This window comes from Moschus berezovskii, chromosome 14 (genome assembly GCF_049115385.1).
Source record: "Moschus berezovskii isolate FMDL1 chromosome 14, NW_MosBer_1.0, whole genome shotgun sequence".
Classification (NCBI taxonomy): Eukaryota; Metazoa; Chordata; class Mammalia; order Artiodactyla; family Moschidae; genus Moschus; species Moschus berezovskii.
Window position 1 is genome coordinate 11,591,717 of NC_142473.1, and position 16,262 is coordinate 11,607,978.

Here is a 16,262-nt window from a genome sequence, read left to right on the forward strand (position 1 = left end):
CTTACATCACGTGTGTAGCAGTGTATTGGCACATACAATCACTGTTTTGTTTTGATTTACTATTGGAGTAAAGTTGCTTTACAACATGGTGTCAGTTTCTGCTGGGGAACACAGTACGTCAGCAAAACGCACGTTCACATCCCTTCTTCTCCAGATTTCCTTCCCGTGTAGGTCACCACAGATCATCGAGTACAGTTCCCTATGCCATACAGTGGGTTTTCACTCCTTAGTTATTTTATACATAGCAGTGCATGTATGTCAACCCCAATCTCCCAGCTTGTCCCACCCCCTCTACCCCCTTGGTAACCACAAGTTTGTTCTCTACATCAATGACTCTCTTTCTGCTTTGCAAATATGTTCATCTGTTCCATTTGCCTAGATTCCACTTACAAGTGGTATTTTACAATATGTGTTTTTCTCTTTCTAATTTACTTTGTCTGTATGACACTCTCTAGGTTCGTCTTCTTCTCTGCAAATGGCACTGTTTTGTTCCTTTTTAAGGCTTATCAGTGTTTCATTGTACACACGTACCACATCTTCTGTATCCAATCCTCTGTCAATGGACATTTAGGTTACTTCCATATCCTGGACATTGTAAATAGTGCTGTAATGTACATCAGAGTGCAGGCATCCTTTCAAATTATGGTTTTCTCTGAATATACGTCTAGGAGTGGGGTTACTGGGTCATAGCGTCTGTTTTCAGTCTTTTAAGGAACCTCTATACTGTCCTCTGCTTTCCTGGTGGCTCAGCTGGTAAAGAATCCACCTGCAATGCGGGAGACCTGGGTTTGATCCCTGGGTTGGGGAGATCCCGTGGAGAAGCGAAAGGCTACCCACCCCAGTATTCTGGCCTGGAAAATTCCATGGACTGTCTAGTCCATGGGGTCACGAAGAGTCGGACATGACTGAGCGCTTTCACTTCACTTCATACTGTTCTCTGCTTCCCTGGTGGCTCAGATGGTAAAATATTGGCCTGCAATGTGGGAGACCTGGGTTCGATCCCTGGGTTGGGAGGATCCCCTGGAGGAGGGCAGGGCGACCCATTCCAGTATTTTTGCCTGGAAAATCCCCATGGACAGAGGAGCCTGGCAGGCTACAATCCATGGGGTTGCAAAGACTTGGACACAACTGAGTGAATAAGCAATTTACATTCCCACCAAAGTGTAGAAGAGTTAATGTCTCTCCCTACCTTGTAAATTTCTTGGATGATGGCCATTTTGCCCAGTGTGAGGTGATATCTCGTTGTGGTTTTGATTTTCGTTTCTCTAATAATTAATGCTGTTGAGGATCTTTTTACATGTTTGTTGGCCATCTATCTGTATGTATTCTTTGGTGAAATCTCCATTTAGGTCTTCTGCCCATTTTTTCATTGGCTGTTTGTTTTTTGATATACTTTGGAGAATATATCAGTTGCTTCATTTGAAAATATTTTCTCCTATTCTGAGGGTTGTCTTTTCATTTCACTAATGGTTTCCTTTGATCTACAAAGTTTTTAAGTTTCAATTAGGTCCCATTTGTTTATTTTTGTTTTTATTCTTATTACTCTAGGCAGTGGACTGAAAAAGATCTTTCTTTGATTCATGTTAAAGAGTGTTCTTGCCTATATTTCCATCTAACAGTTTTATAGTATTAGACCTTATATTTAGATCTTTAATCCATTTTGACTTTATTTTTGTGGATGGTGTTAGAGAGTGTTCTAATTTCTTTCTTTCACATGTACCTGCCCAGTTTTCTCAGCTCCACTTATTGAAGCGACTATGCAATATTATTTTTTTCATAGTATATTCTTGACTCCTTTATTAAGGTGCATGGGTTTATCTCTGAACTTTCTAGTATAGTCTGAAGTCAGGGAGCCCGATTCTTCCAGTTCTATCTCAAAATTGCTTTCACTATTTGTAGTCTTTTGTGTTTCCATATAATATGTAAAAAATTTTGTTCTAATTTTTTGAAAAATGCCATGTGTAATTTGATACGGATCTCACTGAATCTGTAGATTACTTTGGTAGTAGAGTCATTTTCACAATATTGATTCTTCTATTACAAGAATGTGTTATCTTTCTCCATCTCTTTGTGTTTTCTTTGATTTCTTTCATCAGTGTCTTAACAGTTTTCTTAGTAAGGTCTTTTGCCTCCTTAGGTAGATTTATCCCTAGATATTTTACTCTTTTTGATGCAATGGTAAATGAGATTGTTTCCTTAATCCCGCTTTCTGATCTTTTGCTGTTAGCATATAGGAACAGAAGAGGAGAAAAAAAAAAAAAAAGGCATGCAAGAGATCTCTGTGCCTTAATTTTGTATGTTGCAACTTTTCCAAATTCATTGATGAGCTCTAGCAGTTTTCTGCTAGCATATTTACAACTTTCTATGTAAAGTATAATGTCATCTGCAAACAGTAACAGTTTTACTTCTCTGCCAATTTGGATTCCTTTTCTTTCTTTCCTTTAGCATTTATTGTAAAGCTGATTTGGTGGCGCTGAATTCTCTTAGCTTTTGCTTGTCTGTAAAGCTTTTGATTTCTCCACTGACTCTGAATGAGATCCTTGCTGGGTAGAGTAATCTTGGTTTCAGGCCTTTTCCTTTCATCACTTTACATACGTCATGCCACTCCCTTCCCTTGCACATTGTTACTTTTCCTTTGCTGCTTTTAATACTTTTTCTCTGTATTCAGTTTTTGTTAGTTTTGTGAATATGGGTCTTGGCATGTTCCTTCTTGCATTTATCCTGTATGGGACTCTCTGCACTTCCTGGACTTGGGTGGCTATTTCTTTTCCCAAGTTAGGAAAGTTTTTGACTGTAGTCTCTTCAGATATTTTTCTCAGACCCTATCTCTTTCTCTTCTTTTTCTGGGATCCCTATAATTTGAACACTGGTACATTTAATACTGTCTCAGAAGTCTCTAAGACTGTCCTCAATTTTTTTTTCATTCCACAGCAGCTATTTCCATCATTCTACCTTCCAGTTCACTTGTCCTTTTTTCTGCCTCAATTATTCTGTACACATATACTCAATGAATTGTGATATTAAGTATATTTGTTAATGCAGTTCATGGCTTTTTGTTGTTAAAAAAAGTGCTAAAAGCAACTGCTCTAATCACACTAAAATATATCAAGCTTTTAAGCCACACTGCAAATTTTTATGTCACTACCACTTTTCTTTTGTCAAGGATGCTATTTGCCAGGCTTTAAATTGCACCTGTGGAATATCAAAATTTCACAAAAGGCTATGCCAGCCCTCCTTCCCCTGTTAGGCAGAATAAATTCTTTCTTCCACTGTGCATATATAAGATGGCAGGCATATTTCAGATATACCACTAATCCCATTCCATCTGAATTATCTGTGTCTTTGGGGCTTCCTCTACTATTCTGTTAGCTGCATGAAAGTAAGCATCATATTTTGTTTTTGAGTCCACAAGACTGAACACCATGACTAGTTAGTATAAAGCAGATCGATACTGCAGTTGAATGTTTTTGTGTCAATAATTTAAGGCAAGATGACTGATGGTAGGCTCATCAGATTTCTAGTGACTCAGAGCTTGGAAAGGAGAATGAGGTAGTAGAGAACCTGTCAATATGTTAGATGATAAACTCTAGATGCCAAAAAACTCATGACTTTGGAACGAAGTAACTGAAACATAAGTTTCACCACCAAATCCAAAAAGCCTACCAGGCAAGCATGTACTCAGAGAACTCTAGCTAGGAGACACTGAGATTTTATTTTGACTGAAAGAAACAATGTGACAGGCACAGTGAAAAGGTAAATAATTTTACTAGTCAATACTGATACTTTTTAAAACGAGGGAATCTGGGTCTTCATGTTCAGTTTCCACTGCTAATTTTTTTTAACAAGACTGCTGAAAAAATGAAGCTGTGTATAGAAAATAAGAGTTGGTAAGTAAAACCAACATGATATTAAAAAATAAAAACCAAAACTTAACAGGGATGTTGAACAAATTCAGATGCTTCCTGGCAATTTTCACATTTGGTAGTCAGGAACTTCTTTTTTTTCTTTTCCTGAACTGGACATGAAAATGTTCTGTATTTCCAATGTAACAAAAGTTTTTAATTGATTTTTTAGAGGAAGTAGCCTGTGATTCTTCATAATTTTTTAAATCTGTTTAAGTTTTCTAAATATTTAACACACTGATTCATAATCTTTGTTGTTGTTTAGTCGCTAAGTCATGTCCAACTCTTTTGTGACCCCATGAACTGTGGCCCACCAGGCTCCCCTGTCCATGCGATTACCCGGGCAAGAATACTGGAGTGGGTGGCCATTTCCTTCTCCAGGGGATCTTCCAGACCCAGGGATCAAACCCATATCTCCTGCATTGGTAGGCAGATTCTTTACCACTGAGCCACCAGGGAAGTCCTTCATAGTCTTTAGAAGGTTTCTAATTACTTCAATGTATATCGTAAAGTTTCAATTCTAATTTGATACACATAAAATATAGGTGATGGCAACAGGAACAGACCAATAGAGAACCATTAAAAATGAAATGCTGGCATAACTCATTTGCAAAACACCCGAAGAATAGGTTATAATGTATAATGTGTAAAAATTAGTGTTCTATAAAATGATTTAGAAAATCCTTCATCTTTCATAGTTCACCCTAGTAATAAACTCCGATATTTCTCTGTTATTTTTCCCAACAAACAAGCAACTATTACATTGTAAAGTAAAATACAGGGTAGCTTAGGTCACTGATGATAGTCATTTTATCAGAGATCCATAGTTAACATCAAATGGTGTTTACTAGACACCAACCTATTCCTAATGCTTGAAACATACTTCTGTTTGTATCTGCAACAGCTTCGAATTAAAAAATGTAAACATAATATAAAATGCTTCCAGTTTTACTGTCCCCTTCTTTGAGTTGTCCACAGAAGTAAGTTCCCTAAATATTTCATAATATTTCTACCCACTTAAATGTGGGGGAAAAAAAAAGTAAATCCCAGATAGCTTTCCAAGCATCTCAAGGACCACTAGGAAGGCAGTGATCCTGAACAAATAAAGTAGAAGTAAAAATAGCAACATGCACAGTAATGCTCAGAACCAACACATGTATGCTGAAATGAATTCGAGGAATAAACTCATATATGAAACTCTTCTGCAGCAGAGTAGCCAGTACAAAGGATACAGGAAAGAATGCATCTACAAATAAAAACACCCAGTCTCAGAACCACCTTGTTATCTGGAGAAGATACAAAGTTGACTAGGGCAATCTGCTCTATGGAGATGGAACTTTTGAACTATTCACAGATGCCCTATGTAGAAGCAAGAGACCTAGAAAATTTTCATTATTTAGAGTTTCTCCCTCCATCAGTTAACCCTAAGTAACTGGATTTGCTACGGAGATTTCATTATAGGAAATAGGTTTGATTCTCACTGAAGAAGGCTGACCACTGAAGAATAAAAAGAATCTGAACTGTACAACAGATTTCACTCTCCAGATCTCTGGGCACTGATTTTAACAATGATGCTCCTCAGCGAGGTTCTACTGTATTTTATCAGATCTTATTTATATATGGTATTTGTGAACTATGTGAAAAATTTTTTAAATTATATATTTGACCTAAAAATTTAGCATAAGGATCTTTTGTAAAAATATATATTGTGGGGAATCTTAAAATATTTCTTAAGTATCAGTCTTCAGGCATCAACATAAGAATAATTAGGCAGAAAAATAATGATAATCTCAACTACAATCTATTATCATCAAATTATAAGAGCATATCTTCTTATCTGAGTAAACAGGAGCCACTTAATGAAGTTTACAATAATCTATATATGTATGTTGGAGAAGGAAATGGCAACCCACTCCAGTATTCTTGCCTGGAAAATCCCATGGACGGAAGAGCCTGGTAGGCTGCAGTCTATGGGGTCGCAGAGTCGGACACGACTGAGCAACTTCACTTATATATGTATGTAAACACACACAGACATTCAATACATAATGTTCCAGTGTGTGTGTGTGTTCAGTCGTGTCCAACTCTTTGTGACTCCATGGACTGCAGCCCACCAGGCTCCTCTGTCCAAGGAATTTTCCAGGTAAGAATACTGGAGTGGGTTACCACTGCCTCCTCCAGGGGATCTTCCCAGCCCAAGGATCGAACCCACATCTCTTGTGTCTCCTGCATTGGCAGGAGGACTCTTTACCTATAGCGCTGCCTGGGAAGTTCCTAATATATAAAGATGTAATATATATAAATTGACTTGTTCAGCAAAATGATTTTTGGGTTACATTCCTACCCAGAATTCTAAGTGTATGTGAAGCTCAGCTTTCCCAATGACTGTCAGATTCTGAAATATACATAAAAACACGACACGTTTAGAATTTTCAGAGTACACAGAGACACTGACTGGTATCACCTGTACAGAAATGACTACCGATTCACTGTCTCCAAGGAATGTGGTCTGGTTTGTTTCTCTAGTGGTGGCAATGGAGTCAATTAGGGCTGACAGTAACCTTACAAAATGCTGTAAAAGATGGTGAAAATACACAACAAATTATATATTTAAAAGAAAAAAAAAAGTTTACATTCCATGATGGAGGCAGGTGTCAAGTACTGAATCAGGTAGCAGAAGCCCAGGATCTGAGTCCCAGGCAGAGCACAGTAACCTTGGGGTTACTGGCAACACCACTCGATCCTTCTGGGTCTCAGTCATCTGAAGAATGATGATAGCTCCGACTCTGTAAGACTGTTATCAGTGATAAGCAACAGTGCTCCAGAGATCGTATAGTGTTATTAATTACAAGTAATGTACATCTAAGAGCCTCTTGCTTGGTAGCCCTATGAATCACTCTATGTAAATATTTAGCAATGAATTTGCATTTGTCTCTGTCCATAAAACAAAGTAAGACAAATTAACCTACAGGAACAGTATTTTTACTGCAATACTTGGATTAATGCTGACACAAAATATTACTACTAATTATAAAATATGAACAATTAACATTGTACTATTTTTCTGAGGGTGAAACCAAGGCTTTAGAAAGTAATTATCCAAGTTCACATTTCCGAAGTATTAAATGCCAGGTTTTGATCTCAAATTTGTATGATTCTACAGAACTGGCTGTTAAACAATTAAAAGATAGTAATCTTGCTCTCTAAATAAGCTAACCAGACAACGTTTCCTTTTCGCAGTATAGAGAAAAGGAATTTGTATTTCTTCAGCATCAAACATGTGGTGGTGCTACTAAAGTACTCTGCAGGCTTGATCTCATCTCTGGCTAAAATCTAACTCTATGCCTTACTAGTTATGTGACCTCTGCCCATCTGCTTAACCTTTCGGCACCTCATCTTCTTTATCTATGAGTTTTAGCAGTTTTCTTATCTGTTGGTTGTGAGCATTAAATGAGTTTCACCTGGTGGCTCAGAGGTAAACAATCTGCCTGCAATGCAGAAGACTGCCTATAATGCAGGAGACATGGGTTTGAGCCCTAGTTGAGGAAGATCCTCTAGAGAATGAAATGGCAACCCAGTCCAGTATTCTTGCCCAGGAAATGCCATGGACAGAGAAGCCTGGCAGGCAACAGTCCATTGGGTCACAAGAGTTGGGCACAACTTAACGACTAAAGCACCAGCACTACCACCACCACTACATAAACATGCTTAGGGAAGTACTTGGTTAACTATTATTATTTAAAAACACGACCAAGTAACAAAATCAGTAATTCTGTAACTCTATATAACATAACAGAATCTGCTGATAGAAGGTACAGAAAAGGGAATTCCAAGTAATTTCAAATCAACTATCAAATGGTTTCTAGTTTGCCCAGAAACTCAGTCCCAATACAGTCACTGCCAGAGAATATCTGTCTAAGAGAGAGACTCAGCTCAGTGGCCAGAAGCAAAAATGAAAATCCTGACCGTTCCCTGAAGGACCTGTTAAACAGGAGGGAAGGAAGGTGATCTCAGTCCGTTGAGCACAAGCTCAGTTGCTTCAGAAGTGTCTTAACTTTTTGTGACCCCATGGACTGTAGCACTCCAGGCTTCCCTGTCCTTCACCATCTCCTGGAGCTTGTTCAAACTCATGTCTGTTGAGTCGGTGATGCCATCCAACCATCTCATCCTCTGTCGTCCCCTTCTCTTCCTGCCTTCAATCTTTCCCAGCATCAGGGTCTTTTCTAATGAGTTGGCTCCACGCCTCAAGTGGTCAAAGTACTGGAGCTTCAGCTTCAGCATCAGTCCTTCCAGTGAATATTCAGGACTGATTTCCTTTTGGATTGACTGGTTTGATCTTGTTGCAATCCAAGGGACTCTCAAGTCTTGTCCAACACCACAGTTTAAAAGCATCAGTTCTTCAGTATTTAGCCATCTTTATGGTCCAAGTCTCACACCTATACATGACTACAGGAAAAACCATAGATTTGACTAGATGTACCTATGTCGGAAAGTAATGTCTCTGTTTTTAATAAGCTGTCTAGGTTGGTCATAGCTTTTCTTCTAGGGAGTAAGCATCTTTTAATTTCTGGCTGCAGTCACCATCTGCAGTGATTTTGGAGATCAAGATAATAAAGTCTCTCAATATTTCTATTGTTTCCCCATCTATTTTCGATGATGGACCAGATGCCATGATATTCGTTTTTGGATGCAGAACGTTAAGCCAGCTTTTTCATTCTCCTCTTTCACTTTCATCAAGAGACTCTTTAGTTCCTCTTCATCTTCTATACCTCACCACCTTTAGGATGGTGTTATCTGCATATCTGAGGTTATTTCTGTTTCTCCCAGAAATCTTGATTACAGCTTGTGCTTCCCAATTTGGAACCCATCTGTTGTACCATGTCCAGTTCTACTGTTGTTTCTTGATCTGCATATAGGTTTCTCAGGAGGCAGGTAAGGTGGTCTCGTATTCCCATGTCTTTAAGAATTTTCCATAGTTTGCTATGATCCACACAGTCAAAGGCTTTAGTGTAGTCACTGAAGCAGATGTTCTTCTGGAATTCTCTAGGTATTTTCTATGATCCAACAGATGCTGGCAATTTGATCTCTGGTTCCTCTGCCATTTCTAAATCCAGCTTGAACATCTGGAAGTTCTTGGTTCAAGTACTGTTGAAGTCTAGCTTGGAGAATTTTGAGCATTATTTTGCTAACATTTGAGATGACTGCAATTTTGTGGTAGTGTGAACATTCTTGGTTGAACATTCTTTGGCATTGCCTATCTTTGTTATTTGATGCTTCTAAACTGTGGTGTTGGAGAAGACTCTTGAGAGTCCCTTGGACTGCAAGGAGATCAAACCAGTCAATCCTAAAGGAAATTAGTCTGGAATATTCATTTTTAGACTGATGCTGAAGCTGAAGCGCCACTGCTTTGGCCACCTGATGCCAAGAACTGACTCCCTGGATAAGACTCTGATGCTGGGAAAGATTGAAGGCAGGAGGAGAAGGTGACGACAGAGGATGGGATGGTTGTATGGCATCACCGACTCAATGGACATTAAGTCTGAGCAGGCTCCGGGAGTTGGTGATCAACAGGGAAGCCTAGTTTGCTGTAGTCCATGGCATTGCGAAGAGTCGGACATGACTGAGAAACTGAACCGAACTGAACTTCTTTGGGACTGGAATGAAAACCGACCTTTTCCAGTCCTGTGGCCACTGTTGAGTTTTCCAAATTTCCTGGCACATTGAGTGTAGCACTTTCACAACATCATCTTTTAGGATTTCAAATAGCTCTGCTGGATTTTGATCACCTCCACTAGCTTTTGTTAGTAGTGATACTTCCTAAGGCCCACTTGATTTCACATTCCAGGATGTCCGGCTCTAGGTGAGTGTTATCTGGGTCATCATGGTTATCTGGGTCATTAAGGTATCTTTTGTATAGTTCTGTGTATTCTTGCCACCTCTTCTTAATATCTTCTGCTTCTGTTAGGTCCATACTGCTTCTGTCCTTTATTGTGCCCATCTTTGCATGAAAAGTTCCCTTGGTATCTCTAATTTTCTTGAAGAGGTCTCTAGTCTTTCCCATTCTATTGCTTTCCTCTATTTCTTTGCACTGATCACTGAGGAAGGTTTTCTTTACCTCTCCTTGTTCTTCTTTGGAACTCTGCATTCAGATGGGTATATCTTTCCTTTTCTCCTTTGCCTTTTGCTTCTCTTCTTTTCTCAGCTATTTGTAAGCTATTTGTAACCAAAATGATCCCATGGATCACAACGTCGTCTAACTCAATGAAACTATGAGCCATGCTGTGCAAGGCCATCCGAGATGGATGGGTCATGATTGAGAGTTCTGACAAAACATGGTCCAGCGGAGAAGGGAATGGCAAACCACTTCAGAATTCTGGCCTTGAGAACCCCACAAAGAAGAGGTGCTGGAAGTATTAAGAAACCACATGGGAAGTCGATTTAAGTCCATACTCTGATCCTATAAACAACTTCCTTTGTTTTTTTAATTAATCTTTATTGGAACACAGTTGGTTTACAATGTTGTATTAGTTTCTGTTGTATAGCAAAGTGAATCAGTATATATCCATTCTTTTTAATCTTCTTTTCCCACGTAGGTCATTAAAGGGTATTGAATAGAGTTTCCCATGCTATACAGTAGGTTCTTATTAGTTACCTGTTCTACATATGTACTGTGCTTAGTCGCACAGTCATGTCGAACTTCTTCATGCGACCCCAATGGACTGCAGCCCGCCAGGCTCCTCTGTCCATGGGGATTCTCCAGGCAAGAATACTGGAGTGGGTTGCCATGCCCTCCTCCAGGGGATCTTCCCAACCCAGGGATTGAACCCAGGTCTCCCGCATTGTGGGCGGATTCTTTACCGTCTGCGCCACCAGCAAAGTAGTGTGTATGTGTCAATGCCAATCTCCCAATCCCCCACCACCCCTCCGGCTTTCCTCTTTGGTAACCGTAAGTTCATCACCTAGCTGAGTTACTCATCTAATTTAATGTTTGGATTAATAATGAGAACAATCGAAAAGAGAATTCCGTGGAAGTCCACTGCACCCTGCCGTAGGAGCGGAGAGTTATAATCACTGGACCACTAGGGGATTTGCTTTTGGATTGTTCTCAGCATGATTTTAAGTATTTAGTATGCTTTAAATTAGATGAATAACTCAGCTTAGTGACAAATTCTTTTAAATTTGAAAGCATCTGTAATTCTTCCAGATTCCCTAAACCACTCGCATATTTGAGACAACAAATTAGTTGTCTCAATCAGTTTCCACATGAAGGAAATCTTAAGGTTGTATAGGAATTAATTGTGACAGTTATCCACAGATATATTTTAGGCACCATATGCTAAAATTATTATTAACAAGCCTTGTCATGTAATTAACAATGTGCAGAGACAGAACCAAATTCTTCTATGGACAAAACAAAGGGACAAGAATTATCCATTTCTACTACAGCTTTCACTATGAAATTAATGTAAAGAAAATCAAGTTCTATTTTTAAATGACTAACATTATATCATTTATTTTTGCTTTAAAACCATGGAAGAATGTTCACATGATTTCCAATAAAGTCTAAGTGAAAATGAAAACCAGTTTGAAAAACATTTCCCATAAAATGAAAATGCACCTTTTAACTTTCAGTTCAGTTCAGTTCAGTCGCTCAGTCGTGTCCGACTCTCTGCGACCCCATGAATCACAGCACACCAGGCCTCCTTGTCCATCACCAACTCCCGGAGTACACTCAAACTCATGTCCACAGAGTCGGTGATGCCATCCAGCCATCTCATTCTCTGTCGTCCCCTTCTCCTCCCGCCCCCAACCTTTCCCAGCATCAGAGTCTTTTCCAGTGAGTCAACTCGTTGCATGAGGTGGCCAAAGTATTGCAGTTTCAGCTGGGTAGTATTTCTCATGTCTTGCTGGGGCATTTTTAAATCAAGGGAGATACATTAGTTAGGCTTGCTTCAAAGTGGTCATCTTTGGGCTTATTTGCAACATTTTTATCATTACAATGTTTCACATTGAAACATGTATTTGCTAATGGTCAGTCAGTCAGTCAGTCAGTCAGTTCAGTCACTCAGTCGCGTCTGACTCTCCGCAACCCCATGAATCACAGCACGCCAGGCCTCCCTGTCCATCACCAACTCCCGGAGTACACTCAAACTCATGTCCACAGAGTCGGTGATGCCATCCAGCCATCTCATTCTCCGTCGTCCCCTTCTCCTCCCGCCCCCAACCTTTCCCAGCATCAGAGTCTTTTCCAGTGAGTCAACTCGTCGCATGAGGTGGCCAAAGTATTGCAGCTTCAGCTTTAGCATCAGTCCCTCCAATGAACATCCAGGATTGATCCCCTTTAGAATGGACTGGTTGGATCTCCTTGCAGTACAAGGGACTCTCAAGAGTCTTCTCCAACACCACAGTTCAAAAGCATCGATTCTTCGGCGATCAGCTTTCTTCACAGTCCAACTCTCACATCCATACATGATCACGGGAAAAACCATAGCCTTGACTAGACGGACCTTGGTTGGCAAAGTAATGTCTCTGCTTTTTAAAATACTATCAAGGTTGGTCATAACTTTCCTTCCAAGGAGCAAGCGTCTTTTAATTTCATGGCTGCAATCAGCATCTGCAGTGATTTTGGAGCCCCAAAAAATAAAGTCTGACACTGTTTCCACTGTTTTTCCATCTATTTCCCATGAAGTGATGGGACTAGATGCCATGATCTTTGTTTTCTGAATGTTGAGCTTCAAGCAAACCTTTTCACTCTCCTCTTTCACTTTCATCAAGAGGCTTTTGAGTTCCTCTTCACTTTCTGCCATAAGGGTAGTGTCATCTGCATATCTGAGGTTATTGATATTTCTCCCAGCAATCTTGATTCCAGCTTGTGCTTCTTCCAGCCCAGCGTTCCTCATGATGTACTCTGCACAATAAACTTCACAAAAGAGTATTCTAAAGAGCAGCACAGAGGAGTCAAAAGATGATGGTCGGAGGGACTGAGCTCTGGTCCTTACTCTGCCCCCAGCTACCTGCTCAGTCTGTTCACATGTGGAAAATAAGCCAGACAGAGATTTCTCCCTAATACATGTGTCTTTGATTAGGAACTCAGGTATGAAGTTCTACCAATATTTTGGAGTCAGTTTATGCAGGAACATGTGTGCAGATGTGACTTACAATTCATTCTCTCTAGGGGCAAGGAGAACACTTCCAATGTAATGAAATATATCTGTCAGTGTATACAAAAAATGTGAAAAAAGTTACATCTCATCATGTTAAAAAGTAATGCTGCCCTAGGTACATTCATATCGTGGGAATTCTAGCTAGCGTTAATCGTTCTGAATACCTACTTTCCACTCATTTCTAGAATTTAAATCAGCAGTATATCAGGAGGCAAATTAAAGAAACCAAACATTCACTTCTATACTCTGATGTGTGTAATAGGTCGGCCCTGCAATACAATTCCATTCTGTGTACACCCTCAGAATAAGAACCTCTAAAATAAGTACACACTCGGCAAGTGTTTATGGATAATTCTTCTAATCTTTAGCTGTTCACAAAGCAGGACCCATCTCCCCTGTCCTTCAGTTCGACAATCTCATCATTAATCTTTTCTAATGTCTCTGCCAGATATAATAGTTTGTTTTTGTTTGTTTGTTTTTTCCCTACAACTGTAAGTCACTTAGGGCCTCACTTTCCACAGCAAAGGATCAGGTGTCTCAAAGCTCCATAAAAACACACTTCACAAAGGGAGTGTTTGTGGTCCATGGACTCTATCCACTTCACTAAACAGGACCATCTGCCTGTGAGGAAGGGCCACTGGGAAGCAGTGTTTTCCACCAGCACCAACTGAGCATGTCCTGCTGGAACAGACCTCTCCTCTAGCTCCCTCACAGGCCTGAACACAATTGTGCGAAACCTCCGCTGCAAAGACTGAAAAGCAGCCGAGTGTCATTTGTAGAATTAACTTTATTTACCAAGTAAGAAAATAACTAAGTACAACAGGAAGTAAAGCCATATAAAGAAATCAACATCTTCAAGATTTTTATTCCTACAAAGATGCTTCTGCAATATTGCAGAAGAGAATTCCTGCTTTCTATTCACTTTACTATACAAGGATTACTTAGAAGCTGAGAAACAATATAGTGCCAAGAGCTATCAGGCAAATAAAATACACAGAATCAACACCACCAGAAGGCCCACTGCAATCACATTTTTGCTCAAGACATCATCTGAATTAATTCGATGGTAAGTTTAACCTCCCAATGAGTAGGCAAGATTGTAGAATGCTGTTGTGTGCTCCCAGGTGATCTGCTCAGCAACTGAGATACTTAAAAAACAAAATAAAATGAGTGTATTCGTTCATGCTACTACCCCTGTAGCAAACATAAACAAATAAGAATTTATACAAATGTGAAATTTACTACTTTATATGAGCTACAAATTTGGAATATTCTGTGCTAGAAAAACAATTCTTCACAAAGCTTTTTAATATTATAAAAACATCACTGATGAAATGAAAGTGAAGTCGCTCAGTCATGTCTGACTCTTCACGACCCCATGGACTGTAGCCCACCAGGCTCCTCCGTCCGTAGGATTTTCCAGGCAAGAATACTGGAGTGGGTTCCCATTGCCTTCTCCAGGGGATCTCCCTCATCCAGGGATTGAACCCAGGTCTCCCGCATTGCAGGCAGACACTTTACCGTCTGATCCACCAAGGAAGCCCACTGATGAAATGAAATATTGTAAACCAAGACCTTGAAGGAAAATGGCTTGATTTCATACCCAGAGTCTGAACTCCCAGCTCTGGGGTCTGGTGCATGCAGGTGACCTCACCATTTTCCTCACTGTAAAGCAGATGTACTAACACCTGCACTCACCTCCAAGGTTGCCTGTGAGGATTTAATCAGGTCACAGATTTAACAACTCAGTGAAAAACCCTTAAAGTCTGGATCTCAAGGAAGATCAGCTATTTTACTCTTGAAAAGTCTCTTGCTTGCTCTAAGCCACCACATTTTTGTATTTTCTTCCTTCTTCTGCTTCTTCCTTCTTCTTCCTCCTGTCTTCTTCCTTCTCAGCCTCATCTGTCTTTGTTTTTTTCCAAACATCAAATGTTGAGAGTTCTCAGATCATCAAGAATTTAGGTCCTCTTCTCCCTCTCTTCTTTCCCTAAGGGCTCTAACATACTCCCATGATTTTAATTACCATGTAGAGGACAAATCCCAAACACATTTCTAATTCAGATCTGAACACACACCTGCCAAGTCACTGTCTCTACGTGGATGGCATGGTGAAACCCTGAGTGCAGTCACTGTATCTCAAGGCCAAAGTCCCCATTTCTGCCATTCAAATGTAAAGGCTGCCTAAGTCAGTAAGTGACTGGAAAAAACACCCAGTTTTACATCACAGAACCCTGGGAGTTATCCCTGAAATGTCCTGCTGCTCACTTTTCAGTCTGTAACCCATTCCCTACTCTTTCCGTTTTATGTCTGAAATAGATTCTGTTGTCTCCACGGCTCCATCCCCTTCTGAACCCACAGCCACTAACGATTAACTCCCAAACTGGCTTTGCTCAAACAGTCCCCCGTCCTCCAGTCCAACTAGAGTGATGTTTTAAAGTGCAAGTACACTCACTCCTCTACCTCCATTTCTTTACATGATCAGAGAATAAGAGTAAAACAGAATAAGGAGTAAACACTGTGAACCACTAATAAAGGTGTGCACAGGTCCTCCATCCCCATGGTCCTCTATGTTCCAAACACTTCAAAACTTTTTACTCTAAAATGCCAGGCTCTCTCCTTCTTCAAGGCCTTCATTCATATCCACCCTGTTCCCTCTTTGGGAATGTGAACAAGGGTCCTCCCTTCCCCTCTCTGTATCCCTACTCCCAGCTGTGTCTTTCCTATCATTCAGCACTCAGTTTAACCAATACTTCCTCCAGAAGGCATTGCTCGGTTCTCTGGACAAGGTCAGTTCCATTAATTATATTCTCACAAAGCACCATGGACTTCTGTTCCACAATCCTCAGTGCATTTGTAAACACACAAAAGATAATAAATGACACAAGTGCAGGGAGCTTGTCTGTCCTGTTTACAGTTGTATCCCTTAATCTTATCAAACACCATAAGTGGCCCAAAAGAGATATTGATAGATGTTTGCTGAGGTAATTAACACAGAATGGTTCTGGTTTCGTTCTTGACTTGATAACGGCTCATAATTGGTGGATAAGTGCACATAAAACTCTAATTCAAGGCAGACTGTGATAGCTTTTCACAGGAAATAAAGATACAGATTACTTGATCCTCTAAGAAAAAAATCAATTCTGGAAGGGAACAGACGTATAAGGAAAGACCCATGTAAAGGAAGGCTTCTTTCTTG

General features: G+C 39.9%; 1 protein-coding gene across 3 annotated transcripts in view; it reads right to left on the minus strand.

Annotated features, from left to right (window-relative positions):
- Nucleotides 1-16,262, minus strand: part of ARHGAP42 (Rho GTPase activating protein 42) — a 348,184-nt gene that overhangs the window by 137,694 nt on the left and 194,228 nt on the right. The window lies entirely within an intron of this gene.